Here is an 18,889-nt window from a genome sequence, read left to right as displayed (position 1 = left end):
TACATTTAAACCTGAGCAAGAAGACAAATCTTATGAGAAGTTTAACATCAGAATATAATCTCTAAATATACTTACATCTAATATTTGTGGACCACAGTCAGATGTTCCCAAGTTATTAAATTTCTCAGAAAATATTACATTTACAAAGGAGCATCAGAACATGAATGTTGTCTATTTTATTTAAGAAAGTCTTCACATAATATTTCACCCTCAGAAGTGAGGATGAAAGTAATACACTGAAATAATACATATTGCTAAACTAATCACTAAAGTCAGTTCAATAAAGTAAAAAGTCATTCAACAAAGTCAGTGATACTGTTGAATGGCATATAAAGCACATATGCTCTAATAATGAAAATATATGTACATATGTGCTTACATAACTTTTCTAAAATTAAATCAAATTAGAGAAAGAGCATTTTAAGTTTTACTAGAATATCTTTGGTAATCATATACGCACAGAAAAAATGTCTGTATTTTTTTGAGATGAGATTTTATGATGGTAATAATGAGTGCTATCCTTCCTAAAAATGTTTTTTTTACACTTTTATTGAGGTATGCTTGACAAACAAAAGTTGCATATATTTAAAATATACAATGTTGTGTTTTGGTATACATATGTATACGCCATGAAATGATTACCACAATTAAGCTAATTAACATATCCATGACCTCACATACCATACTTATGAGTTTTGTGAATGTGTGGTGAGAGCACTTAAGATCAACTTTTTTGTTGTTTGGTGAATTTCAAGTATACAATACAGCATCATTAAGATTTCTTTTCTTCTCAACCTGTAGAGGTAAATACCATTCAAATTTCAGCATTTTGAACAAAAAAATTAAAACATTACCATACTAAAATTATAATACATTAAATTCTTAAATTTTGGCATACATTAGATTATTTGGAATGACCCAGATAGTCACCAGAAAGATCATGTAGGAAAATAATTAGACAGTACCAGTGTGGACAAGATGGAGGAGAGCACAGTAGGCACAGAGCAAATCCAGCTGCCTAGGATGGTGCTACCATTGGCTGGGATACCAATACGGGACTCTAGTAACTGGGCATGGCATGTCAGTACAAATGCCTTTGATTCTGGTAGGTCCAAGGATTTGCGTGAATAGTAGTGGAGAGGGCAAACAAGCCAATTCTTACTCGAAAATGTAACTCTAATTGACTTTGCTGCAAAAACAAATAACTAATGGACAAAAAGAAGAAGAGAAAGAAGAACGTAGTGGAGTCCTCAAAATTCATTCTCAAATCCAAATTGGAACACATATTTTATTATAAAAACCACATTACATATTCAGTAGATACTTGAAACTCAGTTTGCATTTCTCACATAGCAAGAAACCAAAGTAATGGTAAACAACCAAAAATCCAATGCAGAAAATTGTTTGTTTATGTGACACTCAGCACTGGTCTCACAGTTTGTTCTTTAGAAAATCATTATTGCGACATAATATAAAAATTAAGTTTCATGGTACAGCCAGTAGTTTCTAAGTAAAGTCTTATTGGGATGCATATTTCATAAATGCCCTTCCTCTTTATTGGAAAAAAAAAAACTCTAAAAAGTTCAAACTTATACATAGTGATCAGGAAGATTGTACATTTTGTTTTTACTTATAATACTTGTAATACTATTTTCTTACTTGTTATATATTAAAAAGCATTTAAGAAGCTTATTATTTCTTCTGCAAATCTGACCACACCTGAGTTACAAATAAGTGATATTATATCACATTATGGAAACAAGCTGATAACCAGTGCACAAATAAATAGAAACAATATATAGCTATGTTAGACAAAGCAAGAAAACAAAGTAATGGTAAACAACAAAAATTCAATGCAGAAAATTGTTTATGTAATACACATAGCATTGGTCTTACAGTTTGTTCTTTAGAAAAACCTTATTGCTGACACAATATAAAAATTAAATTTAATGGTAGGGCCAGTAGTTTCTAATTAAAGTCTTATCAGGATGCATATTTCTGAAATGCCCTTCCTCTTCGATAGAAAAAAAAAAAACTCTAAAAAGTACAAACTTACAAATAGTGATCAGGAAGATTGTACATTTTGTTCTTACTTGTAATACGTTTGTTCTTACTTGTTATATATTAAAAAGCACTTAAGAAACTTATTTCTTCTGCACATATGACCACACCTGAGTTACAAATAAGTGATATTATGCAAACAAGCTGATAACCAGTGCACAAATAAATAGAAACAATATATAGGTAGGTTAGATAATAAACAAAAGAAAAGAAAATAGTCCTCCAAACTAAATATGTGTTGTATGGGCATTTTTAAGCAAGTTAAAATATCCATTCATTCATTGAATATATATCTTTTTTACTGTAGACCAGGTATTTTTCTACACATTGGACAAACCACAATAAACGAAACATACAAAATATATTACCATGTAAAGTTTATATTCTACTAGTAGAGGAAGTAATAGTGCTAAAGGAAAGCCAGATGGAATGTAGCAGAGAAAGAAAATATAAAACGTTGAGTTAGGATGCTGAAATTTTACATAAGATTGCCAAAGGAAACATTGCTGCATGGCCACAGTGTCGCCAAGGCAATTTTGCCTTCTGGGCCCTTTCTCTATTAAATAGCTCCAGTAACAGACATATGCACACATATATTCACATAAGTATATGGATATATAATTATACAAAATAACTATATTGATATAAAGATAAAATATTACTATTATATATTAAAACATTGTATTTAACATAAAATTTTATGTTTTGAATATTAAAATAAATTAACATATTTTTGAAGGACTTTAAATATATCATTATTCCCTAGGTATTGTGTTTACTATGCGTAGGGGATGCATTAATGTTACTTAACTGAAAACATGTTTTCTGGGGGAAAAATGGTGAATAAAGTATCTCAGAAATATCTTGGGGAAATCATGCTAAAAGATCAATAGTTTAAACAATCTGCATTTGCGATCCTGCTTGGAATATACAAGAGAAAGCAACAAGTCCAATGTAAACGAAGTAGAGTGAGAAAAGAAAATGTGAAGCCAAGTAGGAGACCAAGTGAGGGTCCTGCTGGAGAGTCTTTTATGATAGGCCCACTGACTTTACTCTGAGCAGGAAGTAAAGTTGTTGAAGGAATGTGTTCAGCAGAGAAATTATATGACTGGACATTCATTTGAACAGAATTACTTGGTCTGAAGGAGGCAAGAACTGTTATTTAGTCTCTAGACTAGTATATAGGATGATGCTATTAAAAGGTAAAGATGTTTGGGAGGCCAAGGCGGGCAGATCACCTGAGGTCAGGAGTTCAAGACCAGCCTGGCCAACATGGTGAAACCCCATCTCTACTAAAAATGCAAAAATCAGCCAGGTGTGGTGGCGCATACCTGCAATCCCAGCTACTCAGGAAGCTGAGACAGGAGGATCTCTGGCACCCAGGAGGCGGAGGTTGCAGTGAGCCGAGATTGTGGCACTGCACTTCAGCCTGGGGGGCAAAAGCGAAACTCAGTCTCAGAAAAAAAAAAAAAATAGATATAGATGGTCACCGTAGTATTCTAGGGGAGAGGTAATTGTGTCTGGGACCAAGGTGGTGGCTGGAGGTGGCAACATGTGGTATTAAGGCAAAGCTAAAAGCACTCGTTGGAAGACTATATGTGAAATTGAGAGGGAAAAAAAGAGGAATGCAGAATTATATAAGGATTTATTGCTGAGAAAATAAAAACACACAACTGACATTTATAATTGACATGAGCAACTGAAGGAAAAATAGATATTGAAGAGAATGTTAAGAACTCAGTTTTGCATGTGTTATGTTTGTGGAGCTTACAGTTATACAAATGCAGATGTCAAGTAGGCATAGGATATCTGGACCTAGATTTCAAGAGAGATTTAGGGGTTCATATATAGATGATATTTAGATACTGGGACTACATGAGATAGTCTAGAAAGTGAGGACAGTTTAAACAAAAATGATGAAGAACTGAGATGGAAGTACTCTAAGATTTAATGGTGAGAGTGGTTGCTATGGTTTAAATGCCCCTTCCAAAATTCATAGTGAAATTTAATTCCCATTGTAACAGTGTTAATAGGCAGGGCCTTTAAAAGGTGATTAGATCATCAGGGCTCTGCTCTGGAACATGGACTAATGCAATTATTACAGTAGTAGGTTATTTATCACAAGAGTGGGCTCCTGATAAAAGGATAAGTTCAACCCTCATTTTCTCTCTTTGTCTCTCTTGCTCACTTGCCCTTCTGCCATGAAATAACAAAACAAGAAGGCCACATATATCCAAGATTGTGGCATCTCATAAGATACCAATGCCACAATCCTGGAATTCCCAGTTTTCAGAACCAGGAGCCAAACTCAGTATCTTTTCTTTATTCATTACTTAGTCTTTGAAATTCTGATATAGCAACAGAAAACGGTATAAGACATAAAATTGGTATCAAGAGTGGGGTTGTTTTTGTAACACATACCTAGAAATATGAAACTGGCTTTGGAATTGGGTTATGTGTAGAAGCTAGAAGAATTTGGAGGAGTAGACAAGAAAAAGCCTGTATTGCTATGAATCGAGCATTGAAGGCAATTCTAGCGATGGCTCTGAAGAAGAAGAGAGCTGTAGAAAAATTGTGGCCCTTCTTAGAGATTCCTTATATGGTTGTGACCAAAATAGTGTTAGAAACAGGGGAATTAAAGGCCATTCTGATAAATTCTCAGAAGAAAATGAGAAAAAAAGTGTTGGAAACTGGAGTAAAGAACATCTTTGTTATAAATTACCAAAGACACTGGATGAAATTGTGTCCATATCTTAGGAGTTTATTAAATGCAGAACTTAAGAGAAATCAACTTAGATGTCTGATAGAAGAAATATCTAAGCAGCAAAGCATTCAGACCACTACATGGCTACTTTTAACCATGTACAACGAGATAGAAGAGAAAAAAAAAGACTCAAAGATAAGAATTTATACTTAGCAGAAAACAGAACAAAAACATTTGAAAATCTGTATCTTGGCCATGTTATGAGTGTAAAAGTATGTTCAGAAGATCAGACAAATGTTGGGCCAAGTGCCCATTTATTAAAGAGATTAATATGAATAGAAGGGAGCCAGGTGTTTTTTTTTATCAAAGCAATTGGAGAAAGACCCCAAAGGCATTTCAAAGATTTCTAAATCTTCCCCTCCAATCACAGGCCTTAGATCTAGGAGGGCGGAATGGTTATTAGAGATGAGCCTGGTGTACCCTCCACAGGCTCACTGCCATGGCTGCCTCAGGACTCTGCTCCCCACATTCCAGCCCAACATAGCTTCTCTGCCCTAGCTATGATTCAAGAAGCTCAGAAGTGACTCCACCCTCTGCACCAAAAGGTATGAGCAGTAAGCCTTGGCAATGCCTACATGGTGCTAATTCTACAGACATGCAGAATGGAGGAACTATGAAAGTGTGGCTTCTTCCACTTAGGTTTCAAAGGATGTTGTGAACTTCCTGGAAGCCCAGGCAGCAACCTGCCACAGGAAACGAGTTACTGCAAAGAGCCCTTACTAGGGCAATGCCTAGCAGAAGTATGGATTAGGAGCTGCCACAGAGAGTCCCCACTAGGGAAATGGGACCCATGGAAATTAGTTCATTCCCAAGAACACAGAACCATAGGGCTGCCAGCATGTAACTTCTGCCTAGGAAGCTACAGGTATCAGACTCCAACCTGTGAGAGTTGCTGGGTGGACTTACCCAACAAAGCCATAGGGCAGGGGCTGCCTGAGGATATAGGCGCCTAGGCCTCCAGTCTGACCAGGATGTAAGAGATGAAGTCAAAGGAAATGATTCCTGAGCTTTAAGACTTAATGTTGTTTTCCTTGTTGGATTTTAGGCTTATTTAGGACAAGTTACACCTTTTGTTCTTGCCTATTTTTTTTTTTTATCTGGAATGGGAGTGTCTATTGTGTGCCTGTCCCCACCATTGTATTTTGGAAGTAGATAAGTTATGTTTATTCATCTATTGATGGACAGTTGGGGGGTCTCCGCCTTTGGCTATTGTCAATAATACTGCTATAAACATTGGTGTATCTGTTTGGGTCCCGCTTTCTATAGTTATAAGAGTGTACTTATAAGTGGAATTATTGAATCATATAACTGTTGAACTGTCTGAGGAATAGCCGTATTTTCTTCCATAGAAGTTGCCTTACGTTCATGCCAGCAATGCATCAGGGTTCAAATTTTTTCAAATCTTACCAACATTAGTTATTTTCCATTTGTCTTTCCTTTTTTTCTTTTTTATTCCTCTCTCTCTCTATCTCTCTCTTTCTCTGTCACTCTCTCAATAGCCTCCTAATGGATGTGAAGTGGTACCTCATCATGGTTTTGATTTGCATGTGTCTAATGATGACTGATGTTGACTTACTTTTATATGTTGTTTTTATTGTTTGTTTGTATATCTTCTTTGGATAAATGGATATTGAAGTCTTTTGTACAGTTTATTCTGAATGAGTTTTTCATCAAATAGATTATATAAAATATTTTCTCCCACTTGGTGCATTATCTTTCCACTCTATTGATAATGTTTAATATACTTTTAATGGTCAAATATTTGATAAATGAACCAAGTATTCTATTTGTTTTGTTTCCTTCCTGTTTAATTCATCTCACTCTTAGCTTCTTGTGTCAATTTTTTTAAAACTTGAAATCAACCTTTTAGTAGTAGTAGTAGTATTTAAAATAGCTAATTAGTAGCAATTTATCTGAGTAGCTTTTATCTGGGTGTCTTTATTTTATCCTAGTTTTTAATGGTAATTTACCCAGAAATAGAACACTGCATTGGCAATTATTTATCTCATAGAATTTGAAGATGACATTATATTGCTTCTGAAAAGTCTTCTCTTTGATTCTTGGCATTTCTCTATATTAAAAATATCTTTTTATCCTCTGGATAGATTTAAAGTTTTTACCTTGCCACTGCTGTTATGAGCATCCAAAGATATTTGCATAGTTAATAGTATTTTTACTTTTCTGCTTGATATTTTATGTGATTGAATCAGAAAGATTATAAGATTTCTGAAAAAAAAAATCAGAAATTATTTCTTCAAATATTGCCTCTTCTGGCTTTTTGTCTAATTATTCTACTGAAGAATCTATTAAATACACATTAGAATTTTTTAAGTTTTGTTTCATGATTCTTACAAACTATTCATATGTCTCATCTCTTTTTATTGTGCATTATAGGCACTTTTTTAGGTTATATTTTTTGCTTAATCTGTTATCTGTTTTTTGAGTTGGTGATGCCAATGACTTTATTCTTCATGACCAGAAGTTGTACTTCACATTTCCTAAGGCATACTCTTGCATACCTCCCTTATCTTTTATTTGTAAATGGCATATTTAATTTTAATATATTTCTTCTCCTATTGTGTCTCAAATTATATTTAAAATTCTTTTAATAGTTTCTTTTTCTTGAGTCCTTTTATAGTTTCTATCCTGCATCTAGATTCAGTGGGTCAAAACCAACGTGAGAACACTGATATGTAGCTGTTGCTAAAACACCAGGGGTTTAGTCTGTCCTGATGCTCATTGCACAGAAAGCCAATCACTGAGACAACAAGTACTGCCAAGGAAGAAGGCTTGAATCAGGTGCTGCAGCCAAGGAGATGGGAAATCAGTCTCAAGTACATCTCCCTAATCAATTAAAATTAAGGCTTTATATGGTAGAAATGTAACTACATGCAGGAAAACAGGAATTATAGGGGAGAGTGAGGGAAGAGGAGTTTGTCAACAGGAAGCAGGTGGTTGGCCTAGCAATCATGATAGGTAAGGTGTCTGGTGTCTCATTGTCCAGATGTGGTAATCCAGTAAGTTACAATTCCTTGACACTGTCTAGGATGGCTGATGTTTTGAAGTTTCAATACTTGGAAGGTCAGTTTCTATATTTATTCAAAATAAACTGTAAACATCAGCTATATGGGATAACTGAGTTGGTTTCAAGGGCATGTCACTCCAAAATTTGAACAAAATATGCATTTAGCACTATGAGAACAGAGTAATTGGTACTTATTGCTTCTTGTCACAGATTCACTTATAATAGTAGAAAATTGGTTCCTCAGTAATGTAAAAAGAGTGTCTTTTATATATGGTGTTATCAGACAGAAGGCAATGAATGGCTGTTGGGGTGTGTTGAGAAACAATGAACAGTGGAAGCTCTGGGAAAAGTGAGATAAAAAGTTTTCTTAGAGAAGTAAACTTGTCTCTTTTCATTTAACTCATAATTTTCCAATAAAATATGTATCCAATAAAATAAAATATGTATATATTTCCAATAAAATAATATATATACACATATATATATATTCCAGTGGTTTATATTATATTCACATAGTTTTGCAGTTGTCACCATCATCCAATTTTAAGCACTCCAAAAAGAAGTCTATAACTATGAGCAGTCATTTTCAAAACCTCTTCATTTCCAGGCCTGATAACCATTAATCCATTTTCTGTTAATGTAGAATAGCCTAGTTTGGAAATTTATAAGCAGAATTATGCAATTTACATTCTACTGTGTGGTTTTCTCCCTTGTCAGAACATTTTCAAAGTTCATACAAATTCTAGTATGTATTAGCACCTCATTCCCCTTTAAATTTTAAACTAATAAAGAATTGCTGAACATTTTATAAAATGGCTGCATCATTTTACATTTCCACCAGTAGTATATGAGAGCTCAAAACTTCCCTATTTTCAGTTTTGCCTTTTTGTTGAGATGTAAGAGTTCTTTGTATATTCTGGCTACAATTTTCTTATTAAACATAGATATTGCAAATATTTTCTTTTATTCTGTGGGTTATCCCTTCACTTTTTGGATTGTGTCTATTACAACACAAACTACTTAAGTTTGGTAAAGTTTATTTATTTTGATATTATATTTTCTCATTTGTGCTTTTAATATCATATCTAAAAAAACTCATTATGTAACCTAAGGTTATGAAGATTTATTTATATGTTTTCTTCTAAGAGTTTTAAAGTTTTCACTCTTACAATACAGTCCATGTTCCATTTTGGGATAACTTTAATATATGCTATGGTGTTAAACAGCCATCCAATTCCATTATTTTGCATTTGAATTGTTCCAGCATTACTTGTTTGAAAAGACTGTAATTTCCCCAGTGAGTTGGCTTGGCACCCTCAAGAAAAATCAATGGGCCATAAATACAAGAATTTATTACCAGACTCTCAATTCTATTCCACTGATTTATATGTCTTTAAGGATTTTGTATCATAGTCTTCCTGGTTACTGTAGCTTTCTAAAGTGAACTGAAATCACAAATATGAGTGCTCCAGCTTTGTTTCTCTTTTTCAAAATTGTCTGACACTATGGATCCCTGGAATTCATATGTAAATTTTAGGATCAGCTTGCCAATTCCAAAAGGAAGAATTGACCAAAATAAAAGGGCTACAGGTCCCATGGAAGTCCAAAACCCAGCAGGCTGTCATTAAATCTTTTTTTTTTTGAGACAGAGTCTCGCTCTGTTGCCCAGGCTGGAGTGCAGTGGTGCAATCTCGGCTCACTGCAAGCTCCGCCTCCCAGGTTCACGCCATTCTCCTGCCTCAGCCTCCCAAGTAGAGTAGCTGGGACTACAGGCGCCCGCCACCACACCCGGCTAATTTTTTTGTATTTTTTTAGTAGAGACGGGGTTTCACCGTGGTCTCGATCTCCTGACCTCGTGATCCACCCACCTCGGCCTCCCAAAGTGCTGGGATTACAAGCGTGAGCCACCGCGCCCGGCCTTAAAATTCCAAAATAATCTCCTTTGACTTCATGTCTCACATTCAGGGTATACTGGTGCAAGAGGTGGGCTCCCAGGGCCTTGGGCAACTCCACCCTCACGGTTTTGCAGGGTTTTATTCCCCAACAGCTGCTCTCAAGGGCTGATTTGAGTGCCTGCAGCTTTTTCAGGGGATGGGTGCAAGCTGTAAGTGTATTTACCATTCTGGGGTCTGGAGTACGGTGTGATCTTCTTCTCACAGCTCTACTGGGCAGTGCGCCGGTGGGGACTTTATTTGGGGACTCCAGCCCCACATTTCCCTCCTGCAATGCCCTAGTAGCGATTCTCCATAAGGGCTTTGTCCCTATAGGAGGCTTCTGCTTGGACACCAAGGCTATTCCATATATCCTCAGAAATTCAGGCAGAGGCTCCAAAGCCTCAGCTTTTGCACTCTGTACATGTGTAGGCTGAACACCACGTGGACACTACCAAAGCTTACAGTTTGCATTCTCTGAAGCAGTAGCTTTTGCTGTACCTGGGCCCTGTTGAGCCACCGCTGGAGCTGTAATGGCTGGAATGCAGAGACCAGTGTTCCGAGGCTCTGTAGGGCAGAGATGCCCTGGGCCTGGCCCATAAAAACCATTCTATACTCCTAGGCCTCTGGTTCTGTGATGGGAGGGGCTACATAAAGGTCTCTGAAATGCCTTAGAGGGTTTTCCCATTGTCTTGGCTATTAGCACTTGGCTCCTTTTTACTTATGCAAATTTCTTCCATTTGCTTGAAATCCTCCCCAGAAAATAGGCTTTTTTTTTCTACCACATGGCCATACTTCAAATTCCATACTTTTACACTCTGCTTCTCCTTTAAATATAAGTTCCAGTTTTATGCCATTTCATTGTTTACACATATGAGTGTAGGCTGTTAGAAGCAGTCAGACCACATCTTGAACACTTCACTGCTTAGAAATTTGTCCTACCCAATAGCCTAAATCCACTCTCAAGTTCAAACTTCCACAGGTCCCTAGAACACGGGCATAACAGAGCCAGGCTCTTTCCTAAAGCATAACAAAAGTGACCTTTACTTTAGTTCTCAATAAGTTCCTCATCTCCATCTGAGACCACCTTAGCCTGAACTTCACTGTCCATATGACTATCAGCATTTTGGTCAAAACCATTCAACAAGTCTCTAGGAAGTTCAACATTTTCCCTCAACATCCTGTCTTCTTCTGAGCTCCCTAAACTGTTCCAATGTCTGCCTTTTACCCAGTTCCACAGCTGCTTCTGCATTTTCAGTTATCTTTACAGCAATACCCCACTCCTGGTACCAATTTTTTGTGTTAGTTCATTTCTCACACTGCTATAAAGAAATACCTGAGACTGGGTAAATTATAAAGTAATGAGGTTTAATTGGCTCACAGTTCTGCATGCTGTACTGGAAGCATGGGAGCATCTGTTTCTAGGGAGTCCTCAGGAAGCTTGTACTCATGGAAATCCTTACTCTGATAATACAGAAACACTCTCCTTTCCTCAGTCTTTTGATATTTATAATGACAAATATTTTCTCTATGACTTCATACTTATCCATAGGTAATGAAAGTATAAATGTGCTTGTTAAGCAAGAAAGTGTTTTACAAATGACCATTTAAACATTTTGTAGATACTATTAGGCTAAGCACTCATTTTTACTGCAGTGAAGATTATCCAAATTAATATTTATAAAGTAAAATTACATGACATTAAGGAACATGAAGCTCTAGCTAACTCATTGTGGCTACTGGTTATTGAAAAGGAATATCACAATTTCCAGGGGAGGCAAAGCTAAGATTTCAGTATAAGTAAAGGAAAATAATTATACCTGATAAATATGATTCTATAATACATTTGCTAAATATTTTCTCCCACGTGGTATTCAAATAAAGTTCAAACTAATCAGTAATCTAATTAGGCACATGCATAGATCACCAATAATTAAATATAAACCAATGGATTATTCATCATCATGTCACACCTTTTATTCTTCTGGTATTTCCTGTACCTATGTTAATATTTTGTGTTACTTTCAACTACACATGGGACATCAGTGTAGTAGTATAACTTTTCATTGTTTAGGGCTCTGAATGTTTTCTTTAAGACCTTCTCTGGTATTGGTCAGAACTTAACATATAATTTATAATTTATTTCTAAAAGTATAGTCTTGCCTTGATCTTACTTTCATGAGCAGTTTTCTACATACTTATATTCTCTACCTTTGTTGCCTGAAATAATCTGTTTTCAGATTTATATAGAACTAATGCACTTTATCAGAAAATGTTTTCATAATAAAACTATAAAATATGTAAAATACACATGTAAATATTGAAATAACTAAAAGTAGAGCTATAGTTATGACATAAATAAATAGATAAGGTTAAAACAAAAAGGAAGGAGAAGAATAATGTAGTTCAGAAAACAATTTATAACATGATTCTATCTTCAAAAAGAAGCTCCATTTATGTTAAAAGAAAAAATGCATACATTTAGCAGATACTGTAACAATGCAGGTCACAACAAATATTTCCTGTTATATGAATAAATGTTTGGAAGCAATTATCTAAAAATAAAATTGATATGTTATTTTATAATTCTACCAGATTTTCTAAAGCACACATATACACAATTTACTAAGGTAGACTTCTTTTAAAACAATGAATACTCATGAAAATTTTCAGATGTCAAATTACCCTAGTGGGACTTATCTTTACAATACATTTCTGGGTTTGTTATTATTATTATTTTTTACTTTGTAATGACTGTTATTTAAGTGTAACACACACTGAAAAATTAACAGTTTTCTATTCTATTAACAGTATGTTATTCTCTTAATTATTTCTACTTTTAAAAGTCACATAGTATTTCAAAAATAAAAACATGCTAATAAGAAAACATATCTATCTATGTATATGTGTTGAAAACTAGTCGAAAGTAATTTGCTTATGAATGAGCAGACATCTTCCTCTCTGTGTTAAAATATTTTCTGATTAGTGTTGAATTTTTTGTTTCCTTCTATAATTCTATATGCTTACACATTTAATCAGTATTCTATGTGTTGATAACATTGTCACTGAAAAATATCAAATTATATGATACAAAAAACTTAATATTGAATCAAAGATGGTAAAATGATAACACTTATGTCTACAAAAGTATTAAAATTTGAACAACTGTAAATCAGTTGGTTACAAATGAAGTTTTCATCAAATATGCACAGTTTTTAATCTGTTTATATGTGGCAGATCAGCATCTGGAATATAGGATACAGGCATAGTATGGGTGATGGTTCACATTTTCAATTTTCATCCAGATGCTTGCAATAGTGAATGCATAAACTATGGATTTTCAGCAAATTGCAGTTATAGAAATAGTCTTGGCATTGTCATACTATGCTGAAAGAATATATTCACCTTTTGTTTACTTACATAGTATTTCACAATGTGTAAAATCATATAAAAAGTCTTTTAAAGAAAGCTATAAATGAAAAAACTTCAGTTCATATCCTGTATAGTGGATTAGGTATTTTATGCTTGCCACTTCTTACCAATGGAGACCAATACCAAAAGTCATAGAATTTTATTGCAAATTTCTTATTTTTCAGTTAATTTCCGCATGACAAACTGAGACATACCTAGTCAGGTCCCACTGGGCTCATTATTCATTTTGTTCAACAGTCCTGCAGGGCTGATCTGAACATAAAGATCACACTGGCTTTAAATAGAATTCCATAGAAATAAATGTTTGTTAGCACCAAAGACATGTGCAAGAATGTTCATAGTACATTATTTATTTTAAACAGCTGGAAACTGAAAACAGCACAAATGTTCATTAACAGCAAATGGGATTAATCAATTGTATATTCAAAATAAACTTGATCTTATAATTGTTAAACAAATTAGAATAAAATAAATAAGTAGAATTCCACAAAGGACAAGATGAAGTGAAAGAAAAGATCTTCATACATTCTACACATAGTGCTCAAAAGAGAAAAATATTGTATGTACTTCAATATCTCATATAACTAAAGTATTTTTTCTCAGGATTTACTTTGAGAATTAAATTTCTAAATTTAACGTTGGCCCAAATTCATGTAATTTAACAAGTCTAATTTAGAGGAGCAAATCTACATAAATAGATTAAATAACTTTAATTGATTATTTGTAAAATATTATGATGGTATAACTTTAGAATATTAAAAAGGCTTTAAAATAATAGTCCTTGTTTAGTTCTATCCCTATGAATATAAGAGGAAAAATAGACTCCCGTGTTTTAAAGTACTTATTTGTATTTTTAACGGCAAAATTTTTTCTAGATATTTATTTTCTGGACCCTCTAAACTATACTAGTTTCTATCACAGTACTATTATTCATATTATGTTTATTTCATATTATCTTAGAAAAAAAATCCAATTCATTACAAATTTCAATTTTTGGCCCACATCTCATAATGAAACATTTCCTATTTGACTTCCCTGGTGATCTGATTTTTTTCCTCAAGATAATAAAATCATTTTTAACATTGATTTGAGGTTGATATATTCAAATGCAAGTTTAATCTGAAAGTCTATTTTAATGGTTTCCACTTAAATATGAGAAAGATATTTGTTATATTTGTTAAGCAAAAAAATAATTAGTTTTCTATCTCTAATGATAGATAATATGAAGGAAAGAAAATATTTCCATCGAACTTACATAAACAATTGAAAATAACACACAATTGCTCCTATTTCCTCAAAAGTTTCTATTGCAGTTGTTTTTACATGACTTTTCTACTCATGCTACATTTTTGAACTATTTGTTTTAAAAATATACCATCACTCCTGTTCAGTTTTGTACAACATTTTGCATTACTCTTTATCTTTCTTATCTGTCTTTTTTCCTTTAATGGTTCAAAAACACAAATTTACTACCTATGGTTTTGTAGGTCAGAAATCCAACACTGGTCTCTTGAGGTAAAATCAAGGTTGCCAGCAGGGCTGCATTCCTTTCTGATGGCTCCAGAGGAGACTCTGATTTATTGTATTTTCCAGGTTCTGGAGGCAGTTTGCATTCACTGGCTTCATGCCTAATTCCTCCCTTTTCAAAGTTAGCAGTGTAGCGTCTCTCTGATGCAGCTATTGTCCATTTATCTCATTCTCTGACCTTCACTCTACTCCCTCACTCTTCCTCCCTTTATTCTTTTATATGCCTGTTTATTTATTTATTTTTATTTTTATTATATATTGAGGGTGTACAATACGACGTTTTAATATACACATAAATAGTAAAATGATTATTACAGTCAGGCATGTTAAAATTCCTGTTGCCACATAGTTACCCTGTGTGTGTGTGTGTGTGTGTGTGTGTGTGTGGTAGGGCACCTAAAATCTAATCTGTTAGCACATTTCCATTATGTAATGTGATATTATTAAATATAGTCCTAATTCTATACATTGGATTGCTAGACCTATTTATTTTAAATAACTAAAATTTGTGCCCTTTGATTTGTATCTTCCTTCTCTCTGCCCGTAGTAACCACCATTTCACTTTCCATTTATATGTATTCATGTTTTTTAGATTCCACATATAAGAGAGGTCATGCAGTATTTTTATTTCTGTAACTTCATCGTACTACTCAATGTCTTCTTGGTTCATCCACATTGTCCCAAATGGCAGGATTTGTTTCTCTTTAATGGCTGAGTGATATTTCATCATGTCTATGTGTATACTACAATGTTTTTATCCCCCCATCCATCTATAGACATGTAAGTTGATTCTGTAGCTTGTCTACTGTGAATAGTTCTGCAATAAACATGATAATGCAGATATCCCTTTGACACACTAATTTTCTTACCTTTCTATAAATATCCAATAGTGAGATGGCTAAATCATCTAGTAGTTCAATTTTTAATGTTTTGAGAAACCTCCACATGGTTTACAAAATGGCTGCACTAATTTACATTCCCACCAAGAGTGTACAAGATTTTCCATTTCTCCACAACAATGCCAACATTTTTTATTTTTTGTCTTTTCTATAACAGCCATTCTAATTGGGATGAGGTGATATTCATCATGAGTTTAACATGCATTTCCCTTGTGATTAGTGATTTTTAGCATTTTTTCATGTAAACTGTTAGTCATTTCTATGTGTTCTTTTGAAAAATGTCTGTTCAGGTCATTTGCCCATTTCTAATTGAATTATTTGTTTTGCTATTGAGTTGTTTGAAATCCTTATCTGTTCTGGATATTATGAATGTCTTGTTATTAGATGCATAGTTTGCAAATATTTTATTTTGTTCCAAAGAAATAAAATACTTTACCCTGTTCATTGTTTTCTTTGTTGTACAGAAGCTTTTTAATTTGAAGTAATTTTATTTTCTTTGTTTTTTGCTTTTATTGCCTGTGCTTTTGAGTTCTTATAAAAAAAGTCATTGCCCAAGAAAATGTCATGAAGTGTTTCCCCTATGATCTCTTCTATTTGTTTTATAGCTTTGGGTCTTATATTTAAGTCTGTAATCCATTTAGAGTTTATTTTTTAATATGGTGAGATATAGGGGCTTAGTTTTATTCTTTTACATGTGGATATTTAGTTTTCGCAGCACCATTTATTGGAGACTATTCATTCCCCAATGTGTGTTCTTGGCACTTTTGTTGAAAATCAATAGGCTATAAGTGTGTGGATTTATTTCCTTGTTCTTTACTCTGTCTCATTGTTCTATGTGTCTATTTTTATGTCAGTACAATGCTGATTTGGTTTCTGTAGCTTCATAGTATATGTTGAAGTCAGGTAGTGTGATGCCTCCAAATTTATTTTTATCTCTCATGATTGCTTGGTTTACTTGTGCTCTTTTTCAGTGCCTTACCAATTTTAGAATTGCTTTTTCTTTTTAGTTTCTGTGAAAATTTTGATAGAGATTCCATTGAAGCTTTATATCATCCCTTTAGGTAGCATGGACAATCAGCAAAATTACCTCTTCCAAAGCACAGACAGAGGCAGTGTATCTTGCTATTTATTTATGTCTTCAGTTTTTTTTCATCAATATTTTATAGTTTTCAATGAATACATCTTTTACCTCTTGGTTAAATTTATTCTGAAATTTTATTCTTTTTAATGCTATTGTCAAATTATTTTCCTGATTTCCTTTTTTAAAAATAGATTGTTATTGGTCTGAATAAATACAACTGACTTTCATTTATTGATTCTGTAAACCACTTGATATAGTTTGTCTCTGTGTCCCCACCCTAATCTCATCTGATCTATAATCACTGCATGTCAAAGGCCGGACTTGGTGGGAGGTGATTGGATCATGGGGGCAGTTTCCCTTATGCTGTTCTTAAGACAGTGAATGAGTGAGTTCTCACAAGATCTGATGAATTTATGAGTCGTCGTTTTCTCTGTCTCTCCTCCTGTCACCTTGTGAAGCTGCCTGCTGCTATTCACCTTTCACTATGATTATAAGTTTTCTGAGGCCTCCCTAGTCATGCAGAACTGTAAGTCAATTAAACCTCTTTCTTTTATAAATAACCCAGTCTCAGGCATTTCTTTATAGTAGTGTGAAAATGAACTAACACAGAGAATTGGTACCAGTAGATTGGGGTACTCCTATAATGATAAACTAAAAATGTGAAAGTGACTTTAGAACTGGGTAACAGACAAAGGTTGGAGTAGTTTAGGGGGCTCAGAAGAAGACAGGAAGATATAGGGAACTTTGGAACTTCCTGGAGACTTGTTGAATGGCTCTGACCAAAATGCTGATAGTGATATGGACAATGAAGTCTAGGCTGAGATGGTCTCAGATAGAGATGAGAAAATCATTGGGAATTAGAGCTAAAGTCACTCTTGCTATGATTTAGCAAAGAGACTGGTGGCATTTTTTCCCCTGCCCTAGAGATCTGTGGAACTTTGAACTTGAGATAAATGATTTGCAATTGGAAGTTATGTTTACAAATGAAGCAGAGCATAAAAGTTTGGAAAATTTCCACCCTGCCTATGTAATAGAAAAGAAGAAAACGTTTTATGGGGATAAATTCAAGCCACCTGAAGAAGTTTGCATAAACAATGAGGAGCTAAATGTTAATAACCAAGACAGTGAGGAAAAATGTCTTGAGGGCATTTCAGAGGTCTTCAAGGCAATCCCTCCCATCACTGGCCTGGAGGCCTAAGAGGGATAAATTATTTCATGGACCGGGCCCAGGGCCCTACTGCTCTGCGAAGTTTTGCATCTCAGCCACTACAGCTCCAGCTGTGGCTAAAAGGGGCCTATTTACAGCTTGGGCCATTGCTTCAGAGGGTGAAAGCCCCAAGCCTTGTGGCTTCCACATAGTGTTGGGCCTGAGAGTGTGCAGAAGAGGGTTTGAGCTTTGTGAACCTCTGCCTAGATTTCACAGGATGTATGGAAATACTTGGATGACCAGACAGAGGTCTGCTGCAGGGGTGGGGCCCTCAGAGAGAACCTCTGCTAAGGCAGTGCAGAAAGGAAATCTGGGGTTGGAGCCTTCACAGAATCCCCACTGGGCACTGCCTAGTGGAGCTGTGAGAAGAGGGCCACCACCCTCCAGATCCCAGAATAGTAGATCCACCAACAGCTTATATACCATGTGCCTGGAAAAGTTGCAGGAACTCAACACCAGCCTATGAGAGCAGCCATGGTGACTGCACCCTGCAAAGCCATGGGGCTGAGCGGCCCAAGGCCTTAGGCGCCCACCTTTTCTATCAGCATACCCTGGATGTAAGACATGGAGTCAAAGGAGATTATTTTGGAGCTTTAAGGTTTGATGACTGCCCCGCTGGATTTTTGACTTGATAAGGTCTGTAGCCCCTTTGCTTTGGCAATTTTCTCCACTTGAAATGGGAGCATTTATCCAATGCCTATAACCCCATTATGTCTTGAAAGTACCTAACTTGCTTTTGATGTTACAGGCTCATGGGCAGAAGGGACTTACTTTGTCTCTGATGAGACTTTCGACTTGGACTTTTGATGAAATGAGTTAATGCGGAAATAAGTTAAGAGTTTGTTGGACTGTTAGGAAGGCATAATTTTGTGACTGATGTATGACTAATATGTGAGAACATGAGACTTGGGAGGGGCCAGGGGTGTAATGATATGGCTTGACTTTATGTTCCCCACAAATCT

This window comes from Symphalangus syndactylus, chromosome 15 (genome assembly GCF_028878055.3).
Source record: "Symphalangus syndactylus isolate Jambi chromosome 15, NHGRI_mSymSyn1-v2.1_pri, whole genome shotgun sequence".
NCBI lineage: Eukaryota > Metazoa > Chordata > Mammalia > Primates > Hylobatidae > Symphalangus > Symphalangus syndactylus.
This window is presented reverse-complemented; position numbering follows the sequence as displayed.